Raw genomic sequence first — 11,727 nt, forward strand, 5'->3', positions numbered from 1 at the left:
TTGTGCTTCCTAGCTGTTTTTTTATAAAATCACTTAATCAAATCTAACTCTGATTACATCAGAGAAGGCCAGGTACCCTACACCATAACAGGGGGTTTGCAATTTTGACTTGTCTACTTAAATATCACCAAAATCTGATCACAAGGTCAATTATGTCCCTGGGAGGGATTGAACCACCAACCTTTTGATTAATAGCTGAACACACTAACCGATTGCGCCACAGAGACACTTTGCAAAAAGTACATACTGACAAAGACTAATAAGCATTCATCTAGAACGTTTCCTAGAAAAACTTTAAAAAATCAATAATCTGGAGAGTTTTTGTAAGATGTTTCTTCCAGCAACCAATGAAGAAACACATTGGTACTTTCGCATGATGAGTGAGTGCTTCAGGATCTCTTGCACTTACATGTGCAGCAGAGTACTGCAATGAAAGCAAGCTGGGCCCATAACCCAGAGGTAGGCAGATTGAAACTATCCTTTGCTATATGCATTTTTTTTTTGTTCATTAAAGTAATCCAAAACTGGGATTGATATTTTAGCTTTTATTTTTACTTAAAGTACAATAACTTTTACCATTTTAATTTGTTTTAATAGTATATTGACAGTATTGTTTTCTTTCAAAAATCCACTTAATTTTCTTTACCCTATTATTAAAATGGTAATTGACAAAAACAAACTACATTGTCACCAGAAGAGCAATACAAAATGTACAAGTGATATATTAAAATCATCTTTCCAGCTTGAATTTCAATGATGCATTGGGGCAACGATTTTGTGAGAAACATCTTCACCCTTAAATAAAGATTTTCTTAATTCCTTACCTGTGTGCTAATTAGATATCACCTTGTTTTCACATTAAACAGACTTCCACATGAGAAAGCAGCAAGGATGCAGTGGCGTTAATGTTTCCTGGTGTCAACCTGTATTATTTCAGTAGATATTGAAATGAGGATGCATCTTGCTGCCTTTCCAATGAAGCAAGTTTAATTTAGTAATAGGTGAAAAACCATCCCTACAAATATGTTAATCAGATACTTGGCTTTGTGGACACTTTTCAGAGAACAAATTAGTTAGCATAAAAATAAAGCCAGAAAATGAAGAGCTGTTTAATCACTCAATTGGATTTTTCTGCCAGCATATTTCTTTTTCTCTGCAACCCACTGCTAAATTGTGCTTCCTAGCTGTTTTTATAAAATCACTGAATCAAATCTAACTCTGATTACATCAGAGAAGGCCAGGTACCCTACACCATAACAGGGGGTTTGAAATTTTGACTTGTCTACTTAAAGATCACCAAAATCTGATAACAAGATCAATTAAGTCCCTGGGTGGGATTGAACCACCAACTTTTTGGTTAATAGCCTTACACACTAACTGATTGCGCCACAGTGACACTTTGCAAAAGTACTTACTGACAAAGGCTAATAAGCATTCATCTAGAACGATTCCTAGAAACATTTTAAAAAGTCAATAATGTGGAGAGTTTTTGTAAGATGTTTCTTCCATCAACCAATGAAGAAACACATTGGTACTTTCCCATGATGAGTGAGTGCTTCAGGATCTCTTGCACTTACATGTGCAGCAGAGTACTGTAATGGAAGCATGCTGGGTCCATAACCCAGAGGTAGGCAGATTGAAACTATCCTCTGCTATATGCATTTTTTTTTGTTAATTAAAGTAATCCAAAACTGGGATTGATATTTTTGCTCTTTTATTTTTACTTAAAGTACATTAACTTTTACCATTTTAATTTGTTTTAATAGTATATTGACAGTATTGTTTTCTTTCAAAAATCCAATTAATTTTCTTTACCCGATTATTAAAATGGTAATTGACAAAAGCAAACTACATTGTCACCAGAAGAGCAATACAAAATGTACAAGTGATATATTAAAATCATCTTTCCAGCTTGAATTTCAATGATGCATTGGGGCAACGATTTTGTGAGAAACATCTTCACCCTTAAATAAAGATTTTCTTAATTCCTTACCTGTGTGCTAATTAGATATCACCTTGTTTTCACATTAAACAGACTTCCACATGAGAAAGCAGCAAGGATGCAGTGGCGTTAATGTTTCCTGGTGTCAACCTGTATTATTTCAGTAGATATTGAAATGAGGATGCATCTTGCTGCCTTTCCAATGAAGCAAGTTTAATTTAGTAATAGGTGAAAAACCATCCCTACAAAGATGTTAATTAGATACTTGGCTTTGTGGACACTTTTCAGAGAACAAATTTGTTAGCATAAAAATAAAGCCAGAAAATGAAGAGCTGTTTAATCACTCAATTGGATTTTTTTGCCAGCATATTTCTTTTTCTCTGCAACCCACTGCTAAATTGTGCTTCCTAGCTGTTTTTATAAAATCACTGAATCAAATCTAACTCTGATTACATCAGAGAAGGCCAGGTACCCTACACCATAACAGGGGTTTTCGAAATTTTGACTTGTCTACTTAAAGATCAACAAAATCTGATAACAAGGTCAATTACGTCCCTGGGTGGGATTGAACCACCAACCTTTTGGTTAATAGCCGTACACACTAACTGATTGCGCCACAGCGACACTTTGCAAAAGTACTTACTGACAAAGGCTAATAAGCATTCATCTAGAATGTTTCCTAGAAAAACTTTAAAAAGTCAATAATCTGGAGAGTTTTTGTAAGATGTTTCTTCCATCAACCAACGAAGAAACACATTGGTACTTTCCCATGATGAGTGAGTGCTTCAGGATCTCTTGCACTTACATGTGCAGCAGAGTACTGCATTGGAAACATGCTGGGCCCATAACCCAGAGGTAGGCAGAATGAAACTATCCTCTGCTATATGCATTTTTTATTGTTAATTAAAGTAATCCAAAACTGGGATTGATATTTTTGCTCTTTTATTTTTACTTAAAGTACAATAACTTTTACCATTTTAATTTGTTTTAATAGTATATTGACAGTATTGTTTTCTTTCAAAAATCCACTTAATTTTCTTTACCCTATTATTATAATGGTAATTGACAAAAACAAACTACATTGTCACCAGAAGAGCAATACAAAATGTACAAGTGATATATTAAAATCATCTTTCCAGCTTGAATTTCAATGATGCATTGGGGCAACGATTTTGTGAGAAACATCTTCACCCTTAAATAAAGATTTTCTTAATTCCTTACCTGTGTGCTAATTAGATATCACCTTGTTTTCACATTAAACAGACTTCCACATGAGAAAACAGCAAAGATGCAGTGGCGTTAATGTTTCCTGGTGTCAACCTGTATTATTTCCGTAGATATTGAAATGAGGATGCATCTTGCTGCCTTTCCAATGAAGCAAGTTTAATTTAGTAATAGGTGAAAAACCATCCCTACAAAGATGTTAATCAGACACTTGGCTTTGTGGACACTTTTCAGAGAACAAATTAGTTAGCATAAAAATAAAGCCAGAAAATGAAGAGCAGTTTAATCACTCAATTGGATTTTTCTGCCAGCATATTTCTTTTTCTCTGCAACCCACTGCTAAATTGTGCTTCCTAGCTGTTTTTTTATAAAATCACTTAATCAAATCTAACTCTGATTACATCAGAGAAGGCCAGGTACCCTACACCATAAGAGGGGGTTTGAAATTTTGACTAGTCTACTTAAAGATCACCAAAATCTGATAACAAGGTCAATTACATCCCTGGGTGGGATTGAACCACCAACCCTTTGATTAATAACCAAACACACTAACCGATTGCGCCACAGAGACACTTTGCAAACTTACATACTGACAAAGGCTAATAAGCATTCATCTAGAACGTTTCCTAGAAAAACTTTAAAAAGTCAATAATCTGGAGAGTTTTTGTAAGATGTTTCTTCCATCAACCAACGCAGAAACACATTGGTACTTTCCCATGATGAGTGAGTGCTTCAGGATCTCTTGCACTTACATGTGCAGCAGAGTACTGCATTGGAAACATGCTGGGCCCATAACCCAGAGGTAGGCAGATTGAAACTATCCTCTGCTATATGCATTTTTTATTGTTAATTAAAGTAATCCAAAAACTGGGATTGATATTTTTGCTCTTTTATTTTTACTTTAAAGTACAATAACTTTTACCATTTTAATTTGTTTTAATAGTATATTGACAGTATTGTTTTCTTTCAAAAATCCACTTAATTTTCTTTACCCTATTTTTATAATGGTAATTGACAAAAACAAACTACATTGTCACCAGAAGAGCAATACAAAATGTACAAGTGATATATTAAAATCATCTTTCCAGCTTGAATTTCAATGATGCATTGGGGCAACGATTTTGTGAGAAACATCTTCACCCTTAAATAAAGATTTTCTTAATTCCTTACCTGTGTGCTAATTAGATATCACCTTGTTTTCACATTAAACAGACTTCCACATGCGAAAGCAGCAAGGATGCAGTGGCGTTAATGTTTCCTGGTGTCAACCTGTATTATTTCAGTAGACATTGAAATGAGGATGCATCTTGCTGCCTTTCCAATGAAGCAAGTTTAATTTAGTAATAGGTGAAAAACCATCCCTACAAAGGTGTTAATCAGAGACTTGGCTTTGTGGACACTTTTCAGAGAACAAATTTGTTAGCATAAAAATAAAGCCAGAAAATGAAGAGCTGTTTAATCACTCAATTGGATTTTTTTGCCAGCATATTTCTTTTTCTCTGCAACTCACTGCTAAATTGTGCTTCCTAGCTGTTTTTATAAAATCACTGAATCAAATCTAACTCTGATTACATCAGAGAAGGCCAGGTACCCTACACCATAACAGGGGGTTTGAAATTTTGACTTGTCTACTTAAAGATCACCAAAATCTGATAACAAGGTCAATTACGTCCCTGGGTGGGATTGAACCACCAACCTTTTGGTTAATAACCATACACACAGACTGATTGCGCCACAGCGACACTTTGCAAAAGTACATACTGACAAATGCTAATAAGCATTCATCTAGAACGTTTCCTAGAAACATTTTAAAAAGTCAATAATGTGGAGAGTTTTTGTAAGATGTTTCTTCCATCAACCAATGAAGAAACACATTGGAACTTTCCCATGATAAGTGAGTGCTTCAGGACCTCTTGCACTTACATGTGCAGCAGAGTACTGTAATGGAAGCATGCTGGGTCCATAACCCAGAGGTAGGCAGATTGAAACTATCCTCTGCTATATGCATTTTTTTTTGTTAATTAAAGTAATCCAAAACTGGGATTGATATTTTTGCTCTTTTATTTTTACTTAAAGTACAATAACTTTTACCATTTTAATTTGTTTTAATAGTATATTGACAGTATTGTTTTCTTTCAAAAATCCAATTAATTTTCTTTACCCGATTATTAAAATGGTAATTGACAAAAACAAACTACATTGTCACCAGAAGAGCAATACAAAATGTACAAGTGATATATTAAAATCATCTTTCCAGCTTGAATTTCAATGATGCATTGGGGCAACGATTTTGTGAGAAACATCTTCACCCTTTAATAAAGATTTTCTTAATTCCTTACCTGTGTGCTAATTAGATATCACCTTGTTTTCACATTAAACAGACTTCCACATGAGAAAGCAGCAAGGATGCAGTGGCGTTAATGTTTCCTGGTGTCAACCTGTATTATTTCAGTAGATATTGAAATGAGGATGCATCTTGCTGCCTTTCCAATGAAGCAAGTTTAATTTAGTAATAGGTGAAAAACCATCCAAGAGCTGTTTAATCACTCAATTGGATTTTTTTGCCAGCATATTTCTTTTTCTCTGCAACCCACTGCTAAATTGTGCTTCCTAGCTGTTTTTATAAAATCACTGAATCAAATCTAACTCTGATTACATCAGAGAAGTCTAAATACCTAACACCATAACAGGGGGTTTGAAATTTTGACTTGTCTACTTAAAGATCACCAAAATCTGATAACAAAGTCAATTACATCCCTGGGTGGGATTGAACCACCAACCTTTTGGTTAATAGCCATACACACTAACTGATTGCGCCACAGCGACACTTTGCAAAATTACATACTGACAAAGGCTAATAAACAATCATCTAGAACGTTTCCTAGAAAAACTTTAAAAAGTCAATAATCTGGAGTGTTTTTGTAAGATGTTTCTGCCATCAACCAATGAAGAAACACATTGGTACTTTCCCATGATGAGTGAGTGCTTCAGGATCTCTTGCACTTACATGTGCAGCAGAGTACTGCAATGGAAGCATGCTGGGCCCATAACCCAGAGGTAGAAAGATTGAAACTATCCTCTGCTATATGCATTTTTTTTGTTAATTAAAGTAATCCAAAACTGGGATTGATATTTTTGCTCTTTTATTTTTACTTAAAGTACAATAACTTTTACCATTTTAATTTGTTTTAATAGTATATTGACAGTATTGTTTTCTTTCAAAAATTCACTTAATTTTCTTTTCTGTGTGCTAATTAGATATCACCTTGTTTTCACATTAAATAGACTTCCACATGAGAAAGCAGCAAGGATGCAGTGGCGTTAATGTTTCCTGGTGGTAGTGGGGTACTGTGTTTGTGCTTTCCTCTGGTCAGCTCTGGTAAAAGTCAGATTTCTTTGTCTCAGATCTTCCTCTAGCCTTGATCTTCTTTCGAGAGTTCCCTTGTGCTGCCTCAGTTGGATCTCCTTCACTTGACAGGGGGGTACCCGAGCAGCGACCCTCCCCAGCACTAGCCCAACTCCTACTTACCTGCCAGGTGAGATACTATGATCAGGAAGGTGCTTCTCCCAGGGAAAGGCTCACCCATTGCACTCTGGGTGTGCTGCTCCTGCGATTTCCCCAAATGTGGGAAACTTGACTGCATAATTTGTGTTTCCCCTGGTCGGCTCTCGTATAATTCAGATCTCTTTGTCTCAGGTCTCTCTCCAGCCTAGTTTGCTGTCTGTTTCCACTTCTCTTTTCTTAAACCGCTCCCTTCTATTCCCTTGTGCACCTTAATTAAATCTAACTCTGATTACGTCAGAGAAGGCCAGGTACCCTACACCATAAGAGGGGGTTTGAAATTTTGACTTGTCTACTTAAAGATCACCAAAATCTGATCACAAGGTCAATTACATCACTGGGTGGGAACCTTTTGGTTAATAGCCCATGTAAGTGCAAGAGATCCTGAAGCACTCACTCATCATGGGAATGTACCAATGTGTTTCTTACAAAAATTCTCCAGATTATTGACTTTTTAAAGTTTTTCTAGGAAACGTTCTAGATGAATGCTTATTAGCCTTTGTCAGTATGTACTTTTGCAAAGTGTCGCTGTGGCGCAATCAGTTAGTGTGTATGGCTATTAACCTAAAGGTTGGTGATTCAATCCCACCCAGGGACGTAATAGACCTTGTTATCAGATTTTGGTGATCTTTAAGTAGACAAGTCAAAATTTCAAACCCCCTCTTATGGTGTAGGGTACCCGGCCTTCTCTGATGTAATCAGAATTAGATTTGATTAAGTGATTTTATAAAAAACAGCTAGGAAGCACAATTTAGCAGTGGGTTGCAGAGAAAAAAAATTATGCTGGCAGAAAAGTCCAATTGAGTGATTAAACAGCTCTTTATTTTCTGATTTTATGTTTATGCTAACAAATTTGCTCTCTGAAAAGTGTCCACAAAGCCAAGTCTCTGATTAACACCTTTGTAGGAATGGTTTTTCACCTATTACTGAATTAAACTTGCTTCATTGGAAAGGCAGCAAGATGCATCCTCATTTCAATGTCTACTGAAATAATACAGGTTGACACCAGGAAACATAAACGTCACTGCATCCTTGCTGCTTCCTCATGGGGAAGTCTGTTTAATGTGAAAACAAGGTGATATCTAATCAGCACACAGGTAAGGAATTAAGAAAATCTTTCTTTATGGGTGAAGATGTTTCTCACAAAATTGTTGCACCAAGGCATCATTGAAATTCAAGCTGGAAAGATGATTTTAATATATCACTTGTACATTTTGTACTGCTCTTCTGGTGACAATGTAGATTGTTTTTGTCAATTACCATTTTAATAATCGGGTAAAGAAAATTAATTGGATTTTTGAAAGAAAACAATACTGTCAATATACTATTAAAACAAATTAAAATGGTAAAAGTTATTGTACTTTAAGTAAAAATAAAAGAGCAAAAATATCAATCCCAGTTTTGGATTACTTTAATTAATAAAAACAATGCATATAGCAGAGGATAGTTTCAATCTGCCTACCTCTGGGTTATGGACCCAGCATGCTTCCATTACAGTACTCTGCTGCACATGTAAGTGCAAGAGATCCTGAAGCACTCACTCATCATAGGAAAGTACCAATGTGTTTCTTCATTGGTTGATGGAAGAAACATCTTACAAAAACTCTCCACATTATTGACTTTTTAAAATGTTTCTAGGAAACGTTCTAGATGAATGCTTATTAGCCTTTGTCAGTATGTACTTTTGAAAAGTGTCGCTGTGGCGCAATCAGTTAGTGTATAAGGCTATTAACCAAAAGGTTGGTGGTTCAATCCCACCCAGGGACGTAATTGACCTTGTTATCAGATTTCGGTGATCTTTAAGTAGACAAGTCAAAATTTCAAACCCCCTCTTATGGTGTAGGGTACCTGGCCTTCTCTGATGTAATCAGAGTTAGATTTGATTAAGTGATTTTATAAAAAAAACAGCTAGGAAGCACAATTTAGCAGTGGGTTGCAGAGAAAAAGAAAAATGCTGGCAGAAAAATCCAATTGAGTGATTAAACAGCTCTTCATTTTCTGGCTTTATTTTTATGCTAACAAATTTGTTCTCTGAAAAGTGTCCACAAAGCCAAGTCTCTGATTAACACCTTTGTAGGGATGGTTTTTAACCTATTACTAAATTAAACTTGCTTCATTGGAAAGGCAGCAAGATGCATCCTCATTTCAATGTCTACTGAAATAATACAGGTTGACACCAGGAAACATTAACGCCACTGCATCCTTGCTGCTTTCTCATGTGAAAGTCTGTTTAATGTGAAAACAAGGTGATATCTAATTAGCACACAGGTAGGGAATTAAGAAAATCTTTATTTAAGGGTGAAGATGTTTCTCACAAAATCGTTACCTCAATGCATCATTGAAATTCAAGCTGAAAAGATGATTTTAATATATCACTTGTACATTTTGTATTGCTCTTCTGGTGACAATGTAGTTTGTTTTTGTCAATTACCATTTTAATAATAGGGTAAAGAAAATTAAGTGGATTTTTGAAAGAAAACAATACTGTCAATATACTATTAAAACAAATTAAAACAGTAAAAGTTATTGTACTTTAAGTAAAAATAAAAGAGCCAAAATATCAATCCCAGTTTTGGATTACTTTAATTAACAAAAAAAATGCATATAGCAGAGGACAGTTGCAATCTGCCTACCTCTGGGTTATAGGCCCAGCATGCTTCCATTGTAGTCCTTTGCTGCACATGTAAGTGCAAGAGATCCTGAAGCACTCACTCATCATGGGAAAGTACCAATGTGTTTCTTCATTGGTTGATGGAAGGAACATCTTACAAAAACTCTCCAGATAATTGACTTTTTAAAGTTTTTCTAGGAAACGTTCTAGATGAATGCTTATTAACCTTTGTCAGTATGTACTTTTGCAAAGTGTCTCTGAGGCGCAAACAGTTAGCGTGTTCAGTTGTTAACCAAAAGGTTGGTGGTTCAATCCCACCTAGGGACGTAATTGACCTCGTTATCAGATTTTGGTGATCTTTAAGTAGACAAGTAAAAATTTCAAACCACCTCTTATGGTGTAGGGTACCTGGCCTTCTCTGATGTAATCAGAGTTAGATTTGATTAAGTGATTTTATGAAAAAAACAGCCACGAAGCACAATTTAGCAGTGGGTTGCAGAGAAAAAGAAATATGCTGGCAGAAAAATCCAATTGAGTGATTAAACAGCTCTTCATTTTCTGGCTTTATTTTTATGCTAACAAATTTGTGCTCTGAAAAGTGTCCACAAAGCCAAGTATCTGATTAACACCTTTGTAGGGATGGTTTTTCACCTATTATTAAATTAAACTTGCTTCATTGGAAAGGCAGCAAGTGATGTCATCCAAGCAGTGGGTCAAAGTTGGCTTCAAACCTCGTCTGCTTATGAAAATAGAAAAGGGGTATGCAGGGCATGGCGGCCTTTTGCGGTGCTTGGATGACCCCTAGTTCGCATTAAATAATGCAGTCGAGTTTCCCACATTTGGGGAAATCACAGGGGTCAGCATACCCAGAATGCAATGAATGAACCGCACCCTGGGAGAACAGTCTTCATGACCATGGTATCTCCTATGCAAAATAAGTATGATTTGGGATAGGGCTGGGGAGGGCCGCTGCTCAGGCACATCTCTGTCAAGTAAAGGAGATTCAACTGAGGCAGCACAAGGGAACTCTCATCTGGGGACAACAACTGCAGGGAGAACACATATTTTCAGATGAACATGGGAGGGCAGAAGGCTGCCTAATACTGAAGCACCCCCAAACAACAAACCAAATGCAACAACTAGTGCAAGCATTCCTGGGGGAAGGCCTGCAGCAGATGGATTTGCATATGGCGATGTCATCCAAGCAGTGGGTCAAAGTTGGCTTCAACCCTCGTCTGCATATGAAAAGAGAAAAGGGGCGTGCAGGGCATGGCGGCCTTTTGCGGCACTTGGATGACCCCTAGTTTGCATTAAACACCTCCACCCTCCGTCGGTGTGGGGCTCATGTTGGCTATGCCCCAGCCCCTGAAGCATTCAAGCTGATTTCTTGCAGCAGCTGGGCACTGTAACAGCTCCAGAGCTGCTCTGTAAGGCAAGTAAAAGGGTGTGGGCCCTGCAGCACTACCTGTAGTTCGCATTGTGCGAGACCCCTAGTTCGCATTAAACACCCCCACCCTCCTTCGGTGTGGGGCTCATGTTGGCCATGACCCAGCCCCTGAAGCATTCACGCTGATTTCTTGCAGCAGCTGGGCACTGTAACAGCTCAAGAGCTGCTCTGTAAGGCAAGTAAAAGGGTGTGGGCCCTGCAGCACTACCTGTAGTTTGCATTGTGCATTGGAAGGCACAAAGTAAGCAGACGGGAGGAGAAGTCAGGATAGTGCACAAGGGTATAGACGGGAGGGGCTCAAGAAAAAAGAAGTGGAAACAGACAGCAAACTAGGCTTCCAATGCACAATGCAAACTACAGGTAGTGCTGCAGGGCCCACACCCTTTTACTTGCCTTACAGAGCAGCTCTGGAGCTGTTTAATCACTCAATTGGATTTTTCTGCCAGCATAATTTTTCTCTTACGTCCTAGAGGATGCTGGGGACTCCGTAAGGACCATGGGGGATAGACGGGCTCCGCAGGAGACATGGGCACTTAAAGAAAGACTTTAGATCTGGGTGTGCACTGGCTCCTCCCTCTATGCCCCTCCTCCAGACCTCAGTTTACTACTGTGCCCAGAGGAGACTGGGTGCTTTTCAGGGAGCTCTCCTGAGTTTCCTGACAGAAAGTATATTTGTTAGATTTTTTTATTTTCAGGGAGCCTGCTGGCAACAGACTCCCTGCATCGAGGGGCGGAGGGGAGAGATGCACACCTACTTCTGTGAGTTGATAGGCTCTGCTTCTTAGGCTACTGTACAGCATTAGCTCCAGAGGGATCGGTACGCAGGTCTCACCCTCGCCGTCCGTCCCAGAGCCGCGCCGCCGTCCCCCTCGCAGAGCCGGAAGATAGAAGCCGGGTGAGTATGAGAAGAAAAGAAGACTTCAGAGGCGGCGGAAGACTTC

The 11,727-nt window shown here is 37.8% G+C and overlaps 1 non-coding gene and 1 pseudogene across 1 annotated transcript; one reads left to right on the forward strand and one right to left on the reverse strand.

The window, feature by feature from the left end:
- The first annotated feature begins 6,687 nt into the window (after positions 1–6,687).
- On the forward strand, positions 6,688–6,850 carry LOC135004004 (U1 spliceosomal RNA). Its single transcript, XR_010204880.1, has one exon. It is a non-coding gene; the product is annotated as a U1 spliceosomal RNA (small nuclear RNA).
- Positions 6,851–10,102: 3,252 nt separating this feature from the next.
- LOC135004148 (U1 spliceosomal RNA) lies at positions 10,103–10,281 on the reverse strand (annotated as a pseudogene).
- Between the last annotated feature and the right edge of the window lie 1,446 nt (positions 10,282–11,727).

The sequence above is a fragment of the Pseudophryne corroboree genome, unplaced genomic scaffold (assembly GCF_028390025.1).
Source record: "Pseudophryne corroboree isolate aPseCor3 unplaced genomic scaffold, aPseCor3.hap2 scaffold_191, whole genome shotgun sequence".
NCBI lineage: Eukaryota > Metazoa > Chordata > Amphibia > Anura > Myobatrachidae > Pseudophryne > Pseudophryne corroboree.